At 34.4% G+C, this 18,464-nt stretch overlaps 1 protein-coding gene across 3 annotated transcripts in view; it reads left to right on the top strand.

Moving 5' to 3' along the window:
• taok3a (TAO kinase 3a) overlaps positions 1-18,464 on the top strand; it is a 104,877-nt gene that overhangs the window by 27,249 nt on the left and 59,164 nt on the right. For 2 of the 3 annotated variants that reach the window (XM_030142928.1, XM_030142929.1), the window contains exon 2: positions 9,963-10,085. The gene's annotated coding sequence lies outside the window, so the exon portion shown is untranslated. Of the gene's footprint in view, positions 1-8,141; positions 8,161-9,962; positions 10,086-18,464 lie in introns of those variants that run through there. The other variant, XM_030142931.1, reaches the window with a different exon arrangement.

The following is an 18,464-nucleotide window of genomic DNA, read 5'->3' as shown; positions in this document are numbered from 1 at the left end:
CTGTAAATCTGTATTTGATACCTAACATCACATACAGTTTGATAGAAAGGTTGGCCAGCCCTTCTGGAAGCTGCTCTCCTGCATCATTAAAAACGCTAAAGAACTGAAACGCAATACAGGGTTGTTGAAATAATTTGTTTGGCCACATTTTTACCATGGAAATTGATGGCTTATGACTCAGGATTTATGATTCATATCACAGTGTGTTTCATGTAACAGGAGGAACAGAAAGTAGGAGTTGGATATTGAGATTTTGATCATTAGCCAATGCGCCAACTTTGTCAGAAAGCCTGTGGTATGTTAGGGGCGGTGTTGTGTTTATTTTAATACATGTATTAAAGCCTGCGTTTTCTGACCCTGACCCCTACAGGCAACAGAAGGCGTAAATCCCTATTCTGTTCTCTCTCAAGGGTAAAATGAACACAAAAACTTTTTGCTGAGTGCCAGGCGAAGCAGGGTTTTGTTGTCACTCATGTTTGTGTGTATGTGTGACCAGTCACGAACGGAAGCATTATGAACATTGTGAGGTATATCGACTGAATAAATATCTACACATTAGGACTGGGTAATATGGACTAAAAGTTGTATGTATGTATGTATGTATAGGCTGAATAGTGATGTACAATATATAATTATTTTTTCTGCAGTCACACAGGAAAAATTACTGAACATTTTTTACAGAGTCAAAAGTATTTCCTTCAAAAAGAGTAAATTTGGCTCTATATTGAGTTTGGAGAGCTCTGCCCAAAGAGTAACTTTGACTCTCTTTAAAGAGGGACCAAATGTTATCTGAGTTAGGGATGTAATGGTTACCGGTATGACGATAAACCGTGGTAAAATTCCCGATGGTTAGTATTACCATTTAAATTCTAATTATCTTGCTAACCGTGTTTGATTACTGCACTTTGAAAACACACGGTACTGCTCATTTCCTGAATCTATCTATGAAAAAGAAACTAAAACAACTCAAAGTTGATATGGAAAATGGTCGACCAATGGCCATAAGGTGACATCTTTAATGCACATTTGTATGTTTAGTGTTTTCATGTTAATATTTGAACGTTTCTGCCAACAGAACTTACATTGTGCCTATTAATTAATTTATTTTTTTTGTTTTTTGTTTTCAAAATACAACTTGGTTAAATTATTTCACTGTGTGTATAAGTACTTTTTGAACATTTTGAGCAGAATTTGAAAAAATACTTCAATAATGATGATAACCGTGATAATTTTGGTCACAATAACCGTGATATGAAATTTTCATATCGTTACATCCCTAATCTGAGTAGAGTAAAATTTTCTTCAATTTGAGTAAATTTTACTGTGCAGTGAACTGTCGTAATCTGGAATAGGATCTGCTTGATTGATTGATTATTTGATGGATTAATGGATGTATTTATTTCGAATATGAATGTCAAACAAAAGAAAATAAATAAACAAAACACTTAAACATAAGACATATAATACATAACCAAAAAGGAGTGAGAAGAAGTACAACTTATAAACTCCCACCTCTTCTCCTTATATAATTAATAACAATAATAACCTTCCTAGTCTAAGCAGATCTATACTATGTACCATAACATGACTGATACTTACTATTAAATATTTTGGTTTCTGGCTTTATATTATTAAGAACAAATATAATATCATTTACATAAACACATAATACAATCACACATATATGTAAATACATATTCATACACAGATCTATACACCCACACATATACACACACATATGTGTGTGTGTGTGTATATATATATATATATATATATATATATATATATATATATATATACATATATGTATGTATGTATATATATGTATGTATGTGTATATATATATATATATATATATATATATATATATATACACACACACAGGCACACACCTATACATACATGCTTTTTACATTAATTTGCGTCATTATGTAATTAAAAGACATGCAGTCCAAACATTCCGGATTTACTGCAAGGTTTTACTGCATGTATCTTAAAGGTAAAGTATGCAACGTTTGTGGCTTGTGTTTGAAAACAGACCTGTTGAAATTTATAACCTCCTGCACTCTGCAAACAAAGGAGAACGAGTGAAGGTCCAATAACCAATAGACTAAAGATTAAGCAGGATAGCAAGGAAAAAAACCCTGTGACACAGAAAAATAAAACATTATTTCCTGATTCTGTTGCAGAAGTATAAACCTAAAATCACAATTATGCACCTTATATTTGTAAAACACTACAGGAATGTTTTAGAGGCAATATACGACTGAAGCACAAGTATTCTTATTTCTTCTATGGGTGTTGATCACTGGTCTGTCAGAGGTGATAGGCTTAAAGGTCCATGTGTTTGTGTGTGTGTGGTTTTGCCAGACTCTCAGACAGAACTGTGCAGAAAGCAAGAAGAGTTAAAATTAAAAAAAAAAAAAAAAGGAGAACCGTTTAACCGGTGTCCCTTTTTTTTTATATTGTACCTAGGGCTGGACAATAAAACGACATATATCGCGATATAACTTTTTCACAATAGAAATATGAGACATGCTCAATACAATTTGGATAGAATTCATTTGTCCATGTTTTGACAGGCGTGAGAACAGCCAATTTTAATTAAGTAGTGCCCCATCGAACCAATCACACTATCATGTTTATTAACCCTGCATCATTTGTTTCTAGTCAGAAACATTTCAATGTAACACAAAACAATGGAGTGACTGATAGCAGAAGCTTCCTTCATATACAACAGTTAGGATCAGAAAATTCATAATCATTGAGTCATAATGTGATGTTTATATTTGCTCTTCTTTGTCTCATTTGGTGAGTTTTAGTGTGAGAGAAATAGTACTTGTACAGTTGGATCTGTTCAGTGTTAGCTTAGCACTGGTTTGTCCCATTGGTCTGTTTTATGAAATTAAACATGACCCACTGGTCTTGGACTGTTAGCTTGTTTTCAATATTTGCGTGTTCATTAGTGCTTGTTTGCATTGTGTTCTGTCGTCCACTAGTGGGTTTTGTTGAGCTGTTAGCCGATGTTCATATTGTATAGCATGTGTATATTGTTAGAAGTGTCACATAGCATTACCATGGTAACACAGAGGGAACCAGGGGCAGCCAGGCTTAAGAAAGATAGATAGATAGATAGATAGATAGATAGATAGATAGATAGATAGATAGATAGATAGATAGATAGATAGATAGATAGATAGATAGATAGATAGATAGATAGATAGATAGATAGATAGATAGATAGATAGATAGATAGATAGATAGATAGATAGATACTTTATTAAGAGGTTATGGAAAATCCTGGACTCTGTTGCATTTCATTTTTTTCTATAATGTTGTATATTTTTTGATGTAACCACAGTACGGTAGATTATCTTCATTTTGTTGATTTTCTTATATTAAATATTATAAAAAGACACATGATCACATGTCAGATTATCATCATCATAACCTTTATTTAAACTCGGAGATGCATTGAGGACCCAACCTCATTTACAATATAGCCAAGACAAAACAAGACATTTGAAACATCCAGTGGACATATAAGAAATACCGAAAAATAAAAGTGACAAATATGAATTAAAAACAGAGAACTCTAATTAAAAACAGGAACCGCTGGAGGTAAAATAAGATGGAATTATGGATTTAAAACACAAAATATTTGAAACATACAATGCCATATTAGAAGTACCAAAAAGTAAAAGACATGTCACAAAACATGTCACCAAGGTAAAACACTTATTCTCACTAACTTTGTCAAAAAAAAAAAGAATTGCTAATCTATTAGAAGATTTGTTTGTTTGTCAGTCACGCACCATTACATCTAAACTGCAATATCTCAGGAACAGTTTAAGAATTTTCTTTTTTAGTTTTGCAAAGACATTCCTGTTTAGATTTTGGTTAAAAGTTGAAGATCAAGGTTGTGGTGACCTCACACACATTCTTGGCTATAAGTCACTAACTGTAGGCTGCTGACTGAGCGAATTAAAAGAAGAGATGATGTAAACATAGCGGACAAACTGGATGGAAAATAAAGTTGTTTTTTTCCCTTTTCACTGTGTCCTCCTGATAGTGGTTGCAATTCATAAAGCAAAGTTTAAAAAAAAAAAAAAGGCCAATTACTTTCTCTACTGCATATTCTTTGACTCAAACATATATCCAGACTGACATACACTGAGTTCAGTCCCACAGACCTGTTGACCTCTTTCTGAGAGATTTTTTTTTTTTTTCTGATGCTGCTTTTCTCTCTGACCTTGTCCTACACTCACCAACTGTGGATACTGTATATTTATTCAACAGGTAATCAAAAATTAAAATTCTCTGCCGTTATACCTCATTTACTGGCAGAACATTAATTAACCTAGAATTGTCCCTTAGCAACAGCATTGTTTGGTCACTTCTCAGCATCATTATTTTTATTTTTTTATATTACTGTTCAGTGTAAGAAAATATTGGTATCACAATATATCGCGATATTTCACTTCACGATACTGTATCGATAGTAAAAATAGTACTGTATCAATATTTTTAGGTATTTATTCAAATGCAGACATGGTGGACGTTCATTTTTGTATTTTTTGTTTTTCCGGCTCTTTTATTTCTATATTCACATGGGTATTTTGTTCTGTTGTTTGTATGCTACAAAAGTAGTTTTGTGATATTGCAGGTCATAAATGTCGTTTTTTGAAATTGATAACGCTGTTTTGTTAAATAATGGATAATTCAAGCATCCTAAAAGCGCTTTTTACGGTCAGAAAGAGGCAAATGTTTATCTGTTTTTTATTGGGAATGCACAAAAATAATGTTATGATGTTGGATGATTCAGGGACTGAATATGAACATTTAAGCAGGATCCTGAACTGTTATGTCTGTAAAACATTATTTATTTATTTATTTATTTATTTGTGTGGGTTTTTTGTACCGGTAAAGCCGCATGTTAAAACTTTATTTATCCAAATGCTGCACTTTAAGTTTTTCCAGGAACTAATCTTTTAAAAAAAGAAACTAAACAAAAAATTATCGCCTTGTTAACAGTATCGTGTTATGTCGCGATATTTTGTATTGTGATCCTAGTATTGTGATTTGTATTGTATCACCACCAGATTTTTGCCAGTACACACCCCTGTTACTGTTCCAATTCAATCATTTTTTTTTAGATGGGAATACACATTGATATTTTGGATTTCTTTTTACATCTCTCTTTACATCTTTTTACAAGAGGCAAATGTGTTTTTTTGTTTTTTTTTTATTGGGAATGCACAAAAATAGTGTTATGATGTTGGATGATTGAGGGACTGAATACGAATATTTAAGCAGGATCTTAAACTGTTATGTCTGTAAAACATTATTTATTTTTTTTATTTATTTGTTTTTTTGTACCGGTAAAGCCGCATGTTAAAACTTTATTTATCCAAATCCTGCACTGAGTTTTTCCAGGAAATAATCTAAAAAAAAAAAAAAAGAAACAAAACAAAATATATCGCCTTGTTAACAATATTGTGATATATCGCGATATATCATATTATGATCCTAGTTTTGTGATTTGTATTGTACCGCCAGATTCTTGCCAATACACACCCCTATTACTGTTCCAATTCAATCACTTTTTTTTTAGATGGGAATACATGTTGATATTTTGGGTTTCTTTTTACATCTCTCCTACAGTCAGAAAGAGGCAAATGTTTGTTTGTTTTTTTGTTATTGGGAATGCACAAAAATAATGTTATGATGTTGGATGATTCAGGGACTGAATACAAACGTTTAAGCAGGATCTTAAACTGTCATGTCTGTAAAACATTATTTATTTATTTATTTGTGTGTTTGTTTGTTTTTTGTACTGGTAAAGCCGCATGTTAAAACTTTAGTCATCCAAATGCTGCACTATGAGTTTTTCCAGGAAATAATCTAAAAAAAAAAAAAAAAAAAAGAAACAAAACAAAAAATATCGCCTTGTTAACAGTATTGTGATACATCGCGATATATCATATTGTGATCCTAGTTTTGTGATTTGTATTGTACCGCCAGATTCTTGCCAATACACACCCCTAGTACTGTTCCAATTCAGTCACTTTTTTTTTTGATGGGAATACACATTGATATTTTGGTTTTCTTTTAACATCTCTCCTAAAGTCAGAAAGAGGCAAATGTTTGTTTGTTTGTTTTTTTGTTATTGGGAATGCACAAAAATAATGTTATGATGTTGGATGATTCATGGACTGAATACAAACATTTAAGCAGGATCTTAAACTGTTATGTTTGTAAAACATTATTTATTTATTTGTTTGTTTGTTTTTTTGTTTTTTTTTTTGTACTGGTAAAGCCGCATGTTAAAACTTTATTTATCCAAATGCTGCACTATGAGTTTTTCCAGGAAATAATCTAAAAAAAAAAAAAGAAAAAGAAACAAAACAAAACAAAAAATATCGCCTTGTTAACAGTATTGTGATATATCGCGATATATCATATTGTGATCCTAGTTTTGTGATTTGTATTATACTGCCAGATTCTTGCCAGTACACACTCCTATTACTGTTCCAATTCAATCACTTTTTTTTTTTGGATGGGAATACATGTTGATATTTTGATTTTCTTTTTACATCTCTCCTGTGTTGGTTGGTCACAAATGCCAATCTGTGGAGTAAACGAGGGGGAGGAGAAGTGCAGGCACAACTTTCCCAGAGGCTCATGCAAGCGTCAGTTTGTGTTATAAATCATTCAGGGACACTCAGAAGGGGCACAATACATTTTTACCCCTCCTCTCTCATCCCTCCATTCTCTCCCTCTCTCCGTCTTTTATTATTGAATGTGGTTCCTCCTCGAGCACCCAGTCTACCACTCGGCAAAATCAAAAAGAAATAAGGGGGGGGTGGAGGGAGGTGGGAGGTGGGAAAACCAATAAGACAAGAGAACAGGGTGAAAAATTGATAAAATGACAGCGGTAGGATGAGAAAGAAGGACCTCACTGGGCCCATTCCACATAGAATCAAAGGTCACTGGCTCATTTATGAACTGTATGTGGTGAATAATTGATCTACTGTATTTCCTGAACGTCCACCCTCTTGTAGAGAATAGTATAGCCTTTACTGTCGTGTAAATATTCTTGTTAAGGGCGATGCAGTGTCGAATGCTGCACCACCTGCCTGTCAGAAAGAAACACAGTCCAGTAGTTGATGGTGCTTTGACATCAGATTTCATGTCCATGTTTGTACATATGTGGGAGCAAGCAAAATATCATATTATACGTTCCTGTATGCAAGTGTGAAAGTACAAGCTTACTTTGTCCACAGTGCTCTGTGTGGTGTCCTTGAACCACATACAAAAAAAAAAAAGAGGATCTGCTCAGCATTAAACTGAAGGCTTGTATGAAATGCCAAGACATTTAGTTTGACACTTTGTCGACCAAATGCGTTTCAGGTTATCAGGCTGTCTGTGACCCCAAATATGGACAAGCATTTGTGAAAAATCTGTGAGTTTGAAGGTGATGGTGATACCAAATTGATTCAGTACTTTAGCTGTACAATAAAATGAATGGCAGTTGCTATCAGAAAGTCAAACATAAAGTCAGCCTGTGCAATTATATAATCTTTAAAACATGTAATTTAATGGTCAGCTATATGGTGATATTTTGGATTCTACATTCTTTTTTTTTTTTCCAAGTTTATATATTTGATGCGGTTAAAAAAATCACATAGTTGCAATCAGAAAACATAAAGTCAGCCTGTGCAAGTATATAATCTTTAAAGCATATAATTTAATGGTCAGGTATATGGTGACATTTTGGATTCTACATTTTTTTTTTTTTTCAAGTTGATATATTTGATGCGGTTAAAAAAATCACAGTTGCAATCAGAAAACATAAAGTCAACCTGTGAAATTATATCATCATTAAAGGAGTGATATTTTGCTTTTTAAAATGGAATTATCGTATTTTAAAACATTTCCCTGTGGTCTACATAAACTGTAAATGCTCTGCTTGGGTCTGAATTCTTCATTAATTCAACTCCACAGGTCCATCTTCAACCCTATTTCTGAGTAATGACACCAGAAAGGTCATTTTGAGCGCTGGCCCTTTAAATGCACATGAGCCACTTCAGGCCCCACCCCCTCCAGGTTGTTGGCTGTGCTGCTCTGTCCCGTTCAACCAACAACTGAACATTTTAGGTAATTGGCTCAAAGTTTGGACATATTTTCAGTTTTTACTACAACCGCTGTTGCTGACAAACAATTATGGCGTCCTCGTAGAAATGTTCGTCGGAAGTCTTGACCTAATGTGTGCAGATGTGGTGACGTAACTAGCTATAGACATAACAAATTAAGCAGGAATTACAACAGGTTGTAGAAAGCTACTCGATTTTTGCCAAAATGAATATAAAGTTACCTTGGTAGCACCTGGAGAGCTCAAATTCAAACTTTATGAACTATTAGGGTCCAAATACACGAATAAATGAACCAAAGACTAACAAAAGTGGGTTTAGCAAAATATGACCCCTTTAAAGGATACAATTTAATGGTCAGGTCTGTGGTGATATTTTGGATTTTACGTTCTTTTTTTTTTTTTTCAAGTTTATATGTTTGATGTGGTTAAAAAAAAAAGCACATACTTGTCACATGTCAGAATAAGTCGTGTATGCATTTTCCTTCACAGTCGAGCAAATAGACTCAGTAATCACAATATGACTTTTTCACTAAAAGAATATATCGTGCAACATGTGTCAAGAGGCAGTGCTTCTTAAAATGTACCTTTTAGTTCCATTCTACTTTTCATTGTTATGTGGTTTTATTTTCCCTGCAGGTGATAAAACAGTTCTATTAAGGGTGCTTCTATGAAACTGGTCCCAAAAAACAGGACATGGGGGCTAAAAATTCTAGATGTAGACTAATGCCATGAAGCAAGATGAAACACACTTTTACAGTATTTTACATAATATTTAATACAAAAATCTGCATTCATGCATTACATGGTCAAAAGGACACGAAAATTGCGCACCACTATTTTTTTTGGAATATCTCTTTATTCTCTCACAGGTACATTTTGGAATTTCAACTAATTATGCAAGGCAGTGTTTCACAAAAATGACCGCTGTTGCTAAATCATTTGCGATTTATTTGTGTTTAAATGGGCAGGTTCTGCGTGTAACAGAAGTGGACACAATGGGTTACACACAAAACCTGGAATGAGACTGCCAATTCATGAAAAACCCACATGTCTGGGTTAGAAAAACCACTAGGATCCTCAAATTTAACACAGTGTCTTTATTTATAGAGCTATATAATATCATTTCAAGTCATGGTTTCCAGATAAAATACAGTGAGACCTAGGTAGCTTTTCATGTCCCAATTTTGGTCCTATTTTTGGCCACAGTATTTTATTAAAAATTTTCTACTTTTGGGATAGCTCAGAGCAACAGTATAATTTTTTTTTGCATTTATCTGGGGTCATATTTAGGTACATTCTGGGGGGAAATATATCTACATTTCTCTTTTATTACTGGGTGTAAAAAGCTGGCAAAGTGCCAGGTACCAAAATGAACCCAGTTTCATAGAAGCACCTATAAATGTTAGGTGAGCAATATATAACTGATAACCGCTGAAAATTTTCTTTGAGTGCAAAGTCCTCTATCTGCTATTGTGAGGAAATACAAAATATGCTGTGTTTACACTGGAAGAACAACAGCTTCGATCACATTAGCCCTGTGTTTTTATGGGTGTCAAATCATCCTCCTATCAAGCTGTAAAGCAGTCCTGCAACTTCCTTATAAAATCTATTTCTGTGGCACAGATGCATAAATTGCAGTACTAAATCTTGTGGAGTGTGCAAATCTTGTCAGTAATGGTTGTGTATTTCCTAATATATCAGCAATATTTCAGACTGTATGTCCCACACTGTATTAAAGATCAGATAAACACAAGCCTCTGCAAAACTTGCATAAACTTCTAACTCTTCTTTTCTTGTACTGCTGCAGGTACCCGATTATTCCAGTCATGAGAAGAGTTGACAAGAAGTCAGTCGTGGACTAAACGGAGGACAGACAAGAGAAGCAGCAGATATAAGCTCATCCAACATCCCTTTTACACATTTCCTAAAGGTAAGAGGAACACAATGAACAATCAGTCCATAGTACGTAACCTTCTCTCTGTTAAGTTGATGGAACCTAGGGCTGGGCAATAAAATGATAACAATATGTATCGCAATATAACTTTTCCTCGATAGAAATATGACGATGGGTTACTGAAAAGTAGGATGTGGCATAGAAGCCGGGAGTCAGACATTCAAAGTGTCTTAAGTTTCATTTTCGGTTTACGCCAGTTACGGCACTTAAGGAACGTACCCCCATGTATACACCCCCAGTAGTGTTTCATGAAGATGGTCTGTTTTGTTTGTGTTCTCTTTTAAAACTTAAAAGTGTTTGCCTGCTGGTCAGACTTTTAGTTTAGTTTTAAATGAATGCAGCCGTTTTATTTATCTGAAACAGTTGTGTAATATTCTTCAGCACATCTGTCAAGTTCAACCTCTGACAGAAAATAAATCAAAAATAACCTTCTGATGTCTTCACAACTAACTTATGAGGAACAGAAAATTTAGGCTTGACTTGTTCTTTTTTTTAGCTACCTCTATTTTGATTTTAGTATATGTTCTCTTTTATGTTAAGCTTGTTCGCACTGATCTGAAGAACACCTTGAATTTCATCATGTTGATGCCTTGTGCTAATATGATGACAATAAAGCATCTATTTATCTATCTGTCTGTGTCTGTCTGTCTGTCTGTTTATCTGTCTATCTGTCTGTCTGTCTATAATAGTGATTTGATTTATATCATGGTATATATCGTTATTGTCTGATATGAAAAAAAAAAGTCACCCGGCTCTAATGGAACCTTGTAAAATTCCTACAGCTGCACCCCTTATTTTTATTTATCTATTTTTTTAACGTGTGAGCTTATCTAACTTTCGTCATCTATATGTGTATTTTAAGTATCCACCATTTGTTTATTTTTAACTAGATTGGATTGAAATTTATTGTGAACGTCCTACTAAATCCTACACCCTAGAGATAATTTGTAGCGTCTACTTTTTGCTAAACCAGATTAATAAAATAGTCTATCCATACTAAGAAATTTTCATTTTGAAAACGAATATCTCCTCTCCGTCAAATTTTGATTCAATGTAATTTGAGTGTTCCTGGCTGAAAAAATGGCTGCTACAGATCTTACTAAATACAGCACTGGAGCTGAAGAACCCACATTTTGACTAGTATTTTCCCCAAGAGTTATTAGTTTAATTTCCTCTAAGCTTTATCTGGGAAAATGCTAATATTCACTGCAGATGTATTCATTAATAATGTAATTTTTGAAAGTATGAATAATGGAGTCATATTATACTCTTTTGTCACATATTTGTATTTTTTTTTTTATTGCAAATTTTTTTGTACTTTTCACTGTAACATTACATCATCGTCTATGGTGACTTTTTTTTTTCTCCCAAGTTGCAAGTTATAGATTTTAATGGCTTGCTTTCTTTTTGCTCAAGACAATGACTTCTAATGCCTTTATCAGGACAAAATCTTTATATGAGTTCTTTTGCCTAGTAGGCATATACTGTATTATTTTGCTGTGCTAAACTGAAAAAAATAAAATAAAATTCTTAAGAAAATACAAGACTGCAAGAATTTTGGAGGATAATTAACACAATTTCCAATATTATAGACAAAGAAATCCAAATGTGCCCAGAGATCTGTATTCTAGGTGTTATTCCAGAAACTTTAGCCCTTAGAACTCATGAAAGTAGCCTGGTGAACCTCTGTCTAATACATGCAACGCATTTTATAGCTAGACACTGGAAAAGTGTTGATTGTCCATCGATTGCTGAAAGCTCATCCTGCATAGCTATTGAAAAGCTCACGTACACAATGAAACGGAAAACTCATATCTTCCACAAGATATGAAATTCATGTCTAAAATTTTTAGAATCAAGACCTAATATCTCATCATCATAACTTACAAAGTGAGACCGTACTGTTTTTTTATTTTATTTTTTTTTCTTAAATGATGTTTGATTATATATTAGACATACAAAAATGGATGTTGAGAAGTATTCAAGTCATTATTACTTATATTGTCTGTCAGTTATTATTACCTCCGCCAAGGAGGTTATGTTTTTGCCAGGGTTTGTTTGTTTGTTTGTCTGTCTGTTTGTTTGTCTGTCCGTTAGTGTGCAACATAACTCAAAAAGTTATGGACAGATTTGGATGAAATTTTCAGGGTTTGTTGGAAATGGGATAAGGAAGAAATGATTAAATTTTGGTGGTGATCAGGGGTGGGGGGGCCCACGGGGGGGGCCACTGATCGTTAGTGTGCAACATAACTCAAAAAGTTATGGACAGATTTGGATGAAATTTTCAGGGTTTGTTGGAAATGGGATAAGGAAGAAATGATTAAATTTTGGTGGTGATCGGGGGTGGGGGGGCCCACGGGGGGGCCACTGATCGTTAGTGTGCAACATAACTCAAAAAGTTATGGACAGATTTGGATGAAATTTTCAGGGTTTGTTGGAAATGGGATAAGGAAGAAATGATTAAATTTTGGTGGTGATCGGGGGTGGGGGGGCCCACGGGGGGGCCACTGATCAGCCTTGGCGGAGGTCTGCGCTCTCCGAGTGCTTCTAGTTTTGTTATGTTATTTACTTTCACAGCTGTTTAAAAATTCAGATATAGTCTTGGGGGGGGTTCTGGGGATTTGTGTTCAGGGGAGACCCACACAATGTTGTCAATTCATGTCAGAAAATTTATGTAATTTTTCAAAACCTTAATAAAGATATGTGTAAAAAATAAATAAATAAATAAAATGACCTGAACTGGGAAAAGCCCTGAATTCTGGATGACTTGGTGTATTTATCGAACTCCTCGATACCGTCTATTACTGCTCCTCGTCCTTTATGATCCCATTTGTTCTTTATAGGTTTTTTTTTCATTTCATTTGTTCTCTCAGGGGACAAGTTTTCAGTAACCTTCTTTCACAGAGGCCACCCTGTAGTTCATGTTCTCTGGCTCCTTGCACAGTAATGATATTTTGCATGTACGAGTTTCAAAATCCCCTTCATGTTGAAGTTGGACAGGCAGTGGAGACATCCGCTGAGTGTAAACTAGGTCTTGTTTGCCTCGTAATGAAAGCTTGCTGCCCTGCCGGCTCTCTGATGTACATAACAACTAACCAACCCTCCGTCACAGTGAATTAATGCTGAGTCTGGAAGGAGGCGAACGAGCTCTTGCCTGTTCGTGATTTGTGAAACTGGAAGCAAATGCAAATACGTTTTCTGTTTAAATTATGGATTCCGGACTAGGGAGTTAAGATGCATAATGATGACCTCAATATTATAAGAATTTGATATAAAAAAATATGTCTTTTGTTTGTTTTTACCTTTTTTATACATCATATTTAAATGCTCCATTCAGGCTGCAGCTGTAAACCGTTATGAGCCGTAGTAATTGAAGGAGTTCTGAAGTTTGTCTGTGGCTTGGATTCTATTGTGAATTGAGCAATAATGTAAATCCCTCTGTCAACCCATCATCACTGTACACAGATCAGTGGATTCAGTGGAAAGTCATGCATGTGTGGAAGTGTACATTCTGAGCCTCGGGCAAATCGTGTTGCCTAGTCACACCCTGAGTGGAAAAAGAGCTTGTGGGGATCGGGTGTGGTAAAGGCGGACAATTTTGGTTCCAGAATGACCCTCAGGGTAAGATGAAGAACGCTGAGTCCGCATGTCTGGACTTCCCTTCTGTTCCAGTCCACCACTGGCCCAACAGTGTACCAGCAAAAGCCTTGTGCTGTACAATTGTACTGTTCTAAGAAGATTTTATAGAGACTTTTCACACTACAACTATTCTTCTTCTACTTCATCTTTTTTGTCTTCTTCGTCTTCATATTCATCTTCTTCGTATTCATCTTATTTGTGTTCTTCGTATTCGTATTCGTATTCTCCTTCGTGTTCTTCTTCGTATCCTTCTTCGTATTCGTTTTCTTCTTTGTATTTTTCTTCGTATTCATATTTTTCTTCGTATTCTTCGTATTTTTCTTTGTATTCGTATTTTTCTTCGTATTCCTCTTCGTATTCTTCTTCCTCTTCATATTTGTCTTCTTTGTATCCTTCTTCGTATTCGTCTTCTTTGTATTCTTCTTCGTATTCAAATTCTTCTTCTTTGTATTTGTATTTTTCTTCAGATTCTTCATATTCTTCTTTGTATTTTTCTTCTTAGTCATATTTTTCTTCGTATTCTTCTTCATATTCATTTTCTTTGTATTCTTCATAGTCTTCGTATTCTTCATATTCTTTATCTTCTTCGTATTCTTCTTCATATTTGTGTTCTTCATATTCTTTATCTTCATATTCTTCTTTATATTCTTCTTCATATTCTTTGTATTCGTATTCTTAATATTCTTTGTATTCTTTATCTTGTTCGTATTCTTCTTCGTATTCATATTCTTCGTATTCTTCTTTGTATTCTTCATATTCTTCTTATTATTCTATTAACATGTTATCATATAGTTTACCTACAAAGTTTAAGGCTTCATATGAATAACACTTTAGCTGTATATATTGAAAAATTATTTGTAGTATGATTTTGAAAAATTTCAGTGTTGGATCTGAGCAGTATTAAATATATTTTTAGATGGGACTGTTGTGAATCTAATGAGGTGTGTCCATCTTTCCATCAGTGACTCTTTCTCCACTATATGAAACTGCAAACATTTTGACAGAATACAAAAATTTGGCACATAGGTTTTTGTAGCCTAGGGTCAAAACAAATGTTTGATCATAAATATAAAAGTGAGATTTATTAAGGGCATTATTCAAATTAACTGAACATCTGGACTGTAATGTGTAATGTAATATATCTTTTTTGTTTTTTTGTTTTTTTTGGAAGATTGATAGGAAAAAAGTGTGGTGTAGGAACCAGTATTGAAGCCAAGGTTTTGTCATTAGTATTGAAATTTTTTAACGATAACCAGCTCTAGTCACAACAAGCCATTATAAATGAAGTAACGTAATCTGGCCTTATAAATCATATCCTCCAAACATAAACCAACATGCTTGTTTTTTACAGATTTAACTAAAATCATGACTCGCAGTAATAATCGCAGTTATTGATGACGTAATGTCTGTCAGAATAATTGTTATGTTGTTGTCCGTCTGTCTATTAACACATCTGGCAGACACATCTGTTAACTTGCTGACATTCTTTCATGCTGTGCTTTTGCGAGGCACTGGTATGAATTTAAAGTGACATTGAACAATAGTTTGAAGTCAACAGAGAATGAGTTTTTAATCAATCATTGGTCACTCAGATAATGCCACTGGCAGCTGTCTTTTGCTTGGCTGTGCTTTGAAGAGCACATACTGTTGTACAGTTAGACAGAGAAAAACAAGTGTTACTTCAGTCAGATGCCTCCACTATCTATCTTTGCATCATAATCTGCCAAATGTGTTTTGGGCTGCAACCTATCACCCATCATGCTTACCCAACTCCGCCTCTTTGTCCAAATATGGTCATTAATGTTTTCTGCAAGTCAAATTAAGAGGAATTTTTGTGCATAATATTATAACATTAAAGGGAAGGTATTTCACACATCTTTGATATCATTTGACAGCTGTACAGAGGTGTGTTACAGGGTCAGAGGGATGTGGATTACAGGGTCAGGATCACATCCATGGGAATGAGAGGGGTCTCACAGTGCATTTAATTTCCCCCGCTGCCTAGCATTGTTGATGTAATTATGATGTGGGCTTCAGACAGGACGTAATCCACAACTGAAATATGTGAGCGTCCAGCTGAATGTCTGACACTTGTACTGGGTTAATTGTGTGTGTTTGTTTGCATGAATGGATACCAAACTGACATACTTTATTCACTTCACTCTAAGATTTTCCATTGTTAATAAAACTACCTTATCTCATTCCCCTTTTAATTGGCTAGTCATCACCATACAACCCAGATTTGTGCATTTAAATTGGTCTTGTATTATTCATAATGAGTCTGACCCATTTAATGTCAAGCAGAAGGCTTGCACACACGGATGTACACGTCACAGACACACACACACACATACACACACACACACACACACACACGGTATTCCCCAGGGTCCGTGCACTTTGGTGAGATGTGAAGCTGCTGCTCCCTGGCCTTTTAAGTTTTTATTAGACACAATTACTGAAGTGCAGGGATTTATTTATATATATATATATATATATATATATATATATATATATATATATATATATATATATATATATATATATATATATAAATATATATACACACACACACACACACACATATATATATATATATATATATATATATATATATATATATATATATATATATATATATATATAATTTTGATTGAGGTTTCTTATCTAGTCATGTGCGCACACACAAAGCTTAGCCTGCTGTTTGTAACTTCATGATCATGGAACTGGATTATTACGCAATTCTTATTTCTCTTCATCTCACTCACTCACACACACACACACACACACACACACACACGCACACACACACACACTGCCTTTATACCATCTCAACTCAAATTTGGTGGATTTATAGTTTTTTTCTTTTTTTTTCCGTTACTGATTAGAGCTGCTGATTTGAATCCCAGTAAGAATTCCCACAGTCTGCCTAATTCCTGTTCCTACTTAAAGCCGGGAGGGGGTCCAGTAAGCTGCTAAAGCCCTGGATATAACATGTACTACGCACACACTGACACACATATGGATATTGGCATGCTACCATATACTGTGTATGTACAGTTTTACAAACGCACACTCAGAACATGAATATATAAAGTGTGAGCACATCTACAGAGTCACATACTGTACTTTCACATGCATATATTGTATGCATGTATAGTTTACACTCACAGCCTCAAAGACATGCACTTCACTTGCACCTTCTAAAGGCTTTAGATTGAATGCAGCCAATCCCAGGAGAATGTTATGATTAATATGCTTTTCTTCTTTGTCAGAGCTTCTCTTTTTTTATATAAATACATTGGGGGGGAAAAAAGAAGGAAATCACCAAGAGAACCAAAGGCAATGAATTAAAAATCTGACAGGGGTGAAACAGAGTTAAGTGTAGTTAACCGTTTTGTAGAATGCAGGAAAAGTGGGACGATGTCACATTTTAAGTTCATAACTTAGCGTCTGTAAAGTAAAATAGTTTTTGTCTAACACATCTTAGTGGAGCTGTGTGTTTATGCGTCGTTATGTCTTTACATTTGTATTTAACTTAAAACTTACAGCAGTGTACAATATGAAATGGTACTCCTTTCTTTTTTCTTAAATATGAGTTTTTCAGCCAAAGAAATGAATAAATTAAACCCACGAATAAACTGATATCTATTTGAAAAACCAGGCATCAAGAAAAATGCTAAAGCTGGTAAACTAGTGTAACATTAAACTGTTAAAAATCTGGGGGATTCTTCATACAGTTTTAATTTTTGAGCGGTTATTTTCCCTCAATATCAGTAATTCCAGTTGATAAACCAAGTATTAACCATCGGCAACTATTGAAGCAAAGTTCTGCCAATGCCAACAGTTTGTAAAATATCCTATCAGTGCAGACTGACTCTATCTCTACACCACAGACTTAATTTTCCAAATGAAATTCCCTCCAACTACTATTAAAAATGTCATTTTAATCATGTGCCTTATAATTCTAAACAGTTTTGGCGGTGCATCGCTTTAATACTTGGATATTATCAGCCAAAAGAAGGCAGCACATTGTCCCATTTACTGCAACTATTTCTGTTGCAACACATGGCATAAAGCCTGACGGACTGCAACAACATGTTTGTACATCAATTAGTCATAGCAACACCAACGGGGGGGCTGGGAGTAGGGGTTTATATGTGTTTGTTTGTGTGTTTCAGCTTGTGTGTTTCTTCTATGTGCATGCTGAACTTCAGCCTACAAACACATGCATGATTGAATGTGTCCAAATGCATGAGATGTAACTGCTGAAGTACCAAATCTTTCATTTAGTCTGTTATGGTTACTCTTAAACACTCTTAATATTTTTTTAACCTTGAAAGAGTGAAGTTTAGAAGAAAAGATATTCAAATGTATTGATTTTCAACGGTGGTTCTCAGTCAGTTTTAGACTACTTACTGCTATTGTACACACATACAAAGTAGGGATGTAAACAACTAATTGACTATCAATTAATTGTCGATAAGAATTTGCTCGGTTAAATTATTAATTGTCATTGAAATCTCGCTCCATCATGTCCGTGATGCAAAGTCAGAAATGCCCATTTCCTCTAAACTGCCCTTCTTCAGATCCATTTATTTTATTGAATTTCTCCGCAGAATTTATTTAGTTCTACTCCATAAATGTCATTGCCTGTACTGTATCCCCAAAGGTACAATAAATCAATCATTAAGGAATATGACATGTTTTTTTTTT

This window comes from Sphaeramia orbicularis, chromosome 9 (genome assembly GCF_902148855.1).
Source record: "Sphaeramia orbicularis chromosome 9, fSphaOr1.1, whole genome shotgun sequence".
NCBI classification, from domain to species: Eukaryota; Metazoa; Chordata; class Actinopteri; order Kurtiformes; family Apogonidae; genus Sphaeramia; species Sphaeramia orbicularis.
This window is presented reverse-complemented; position numbering and strand designations above follow the sequence as displayed.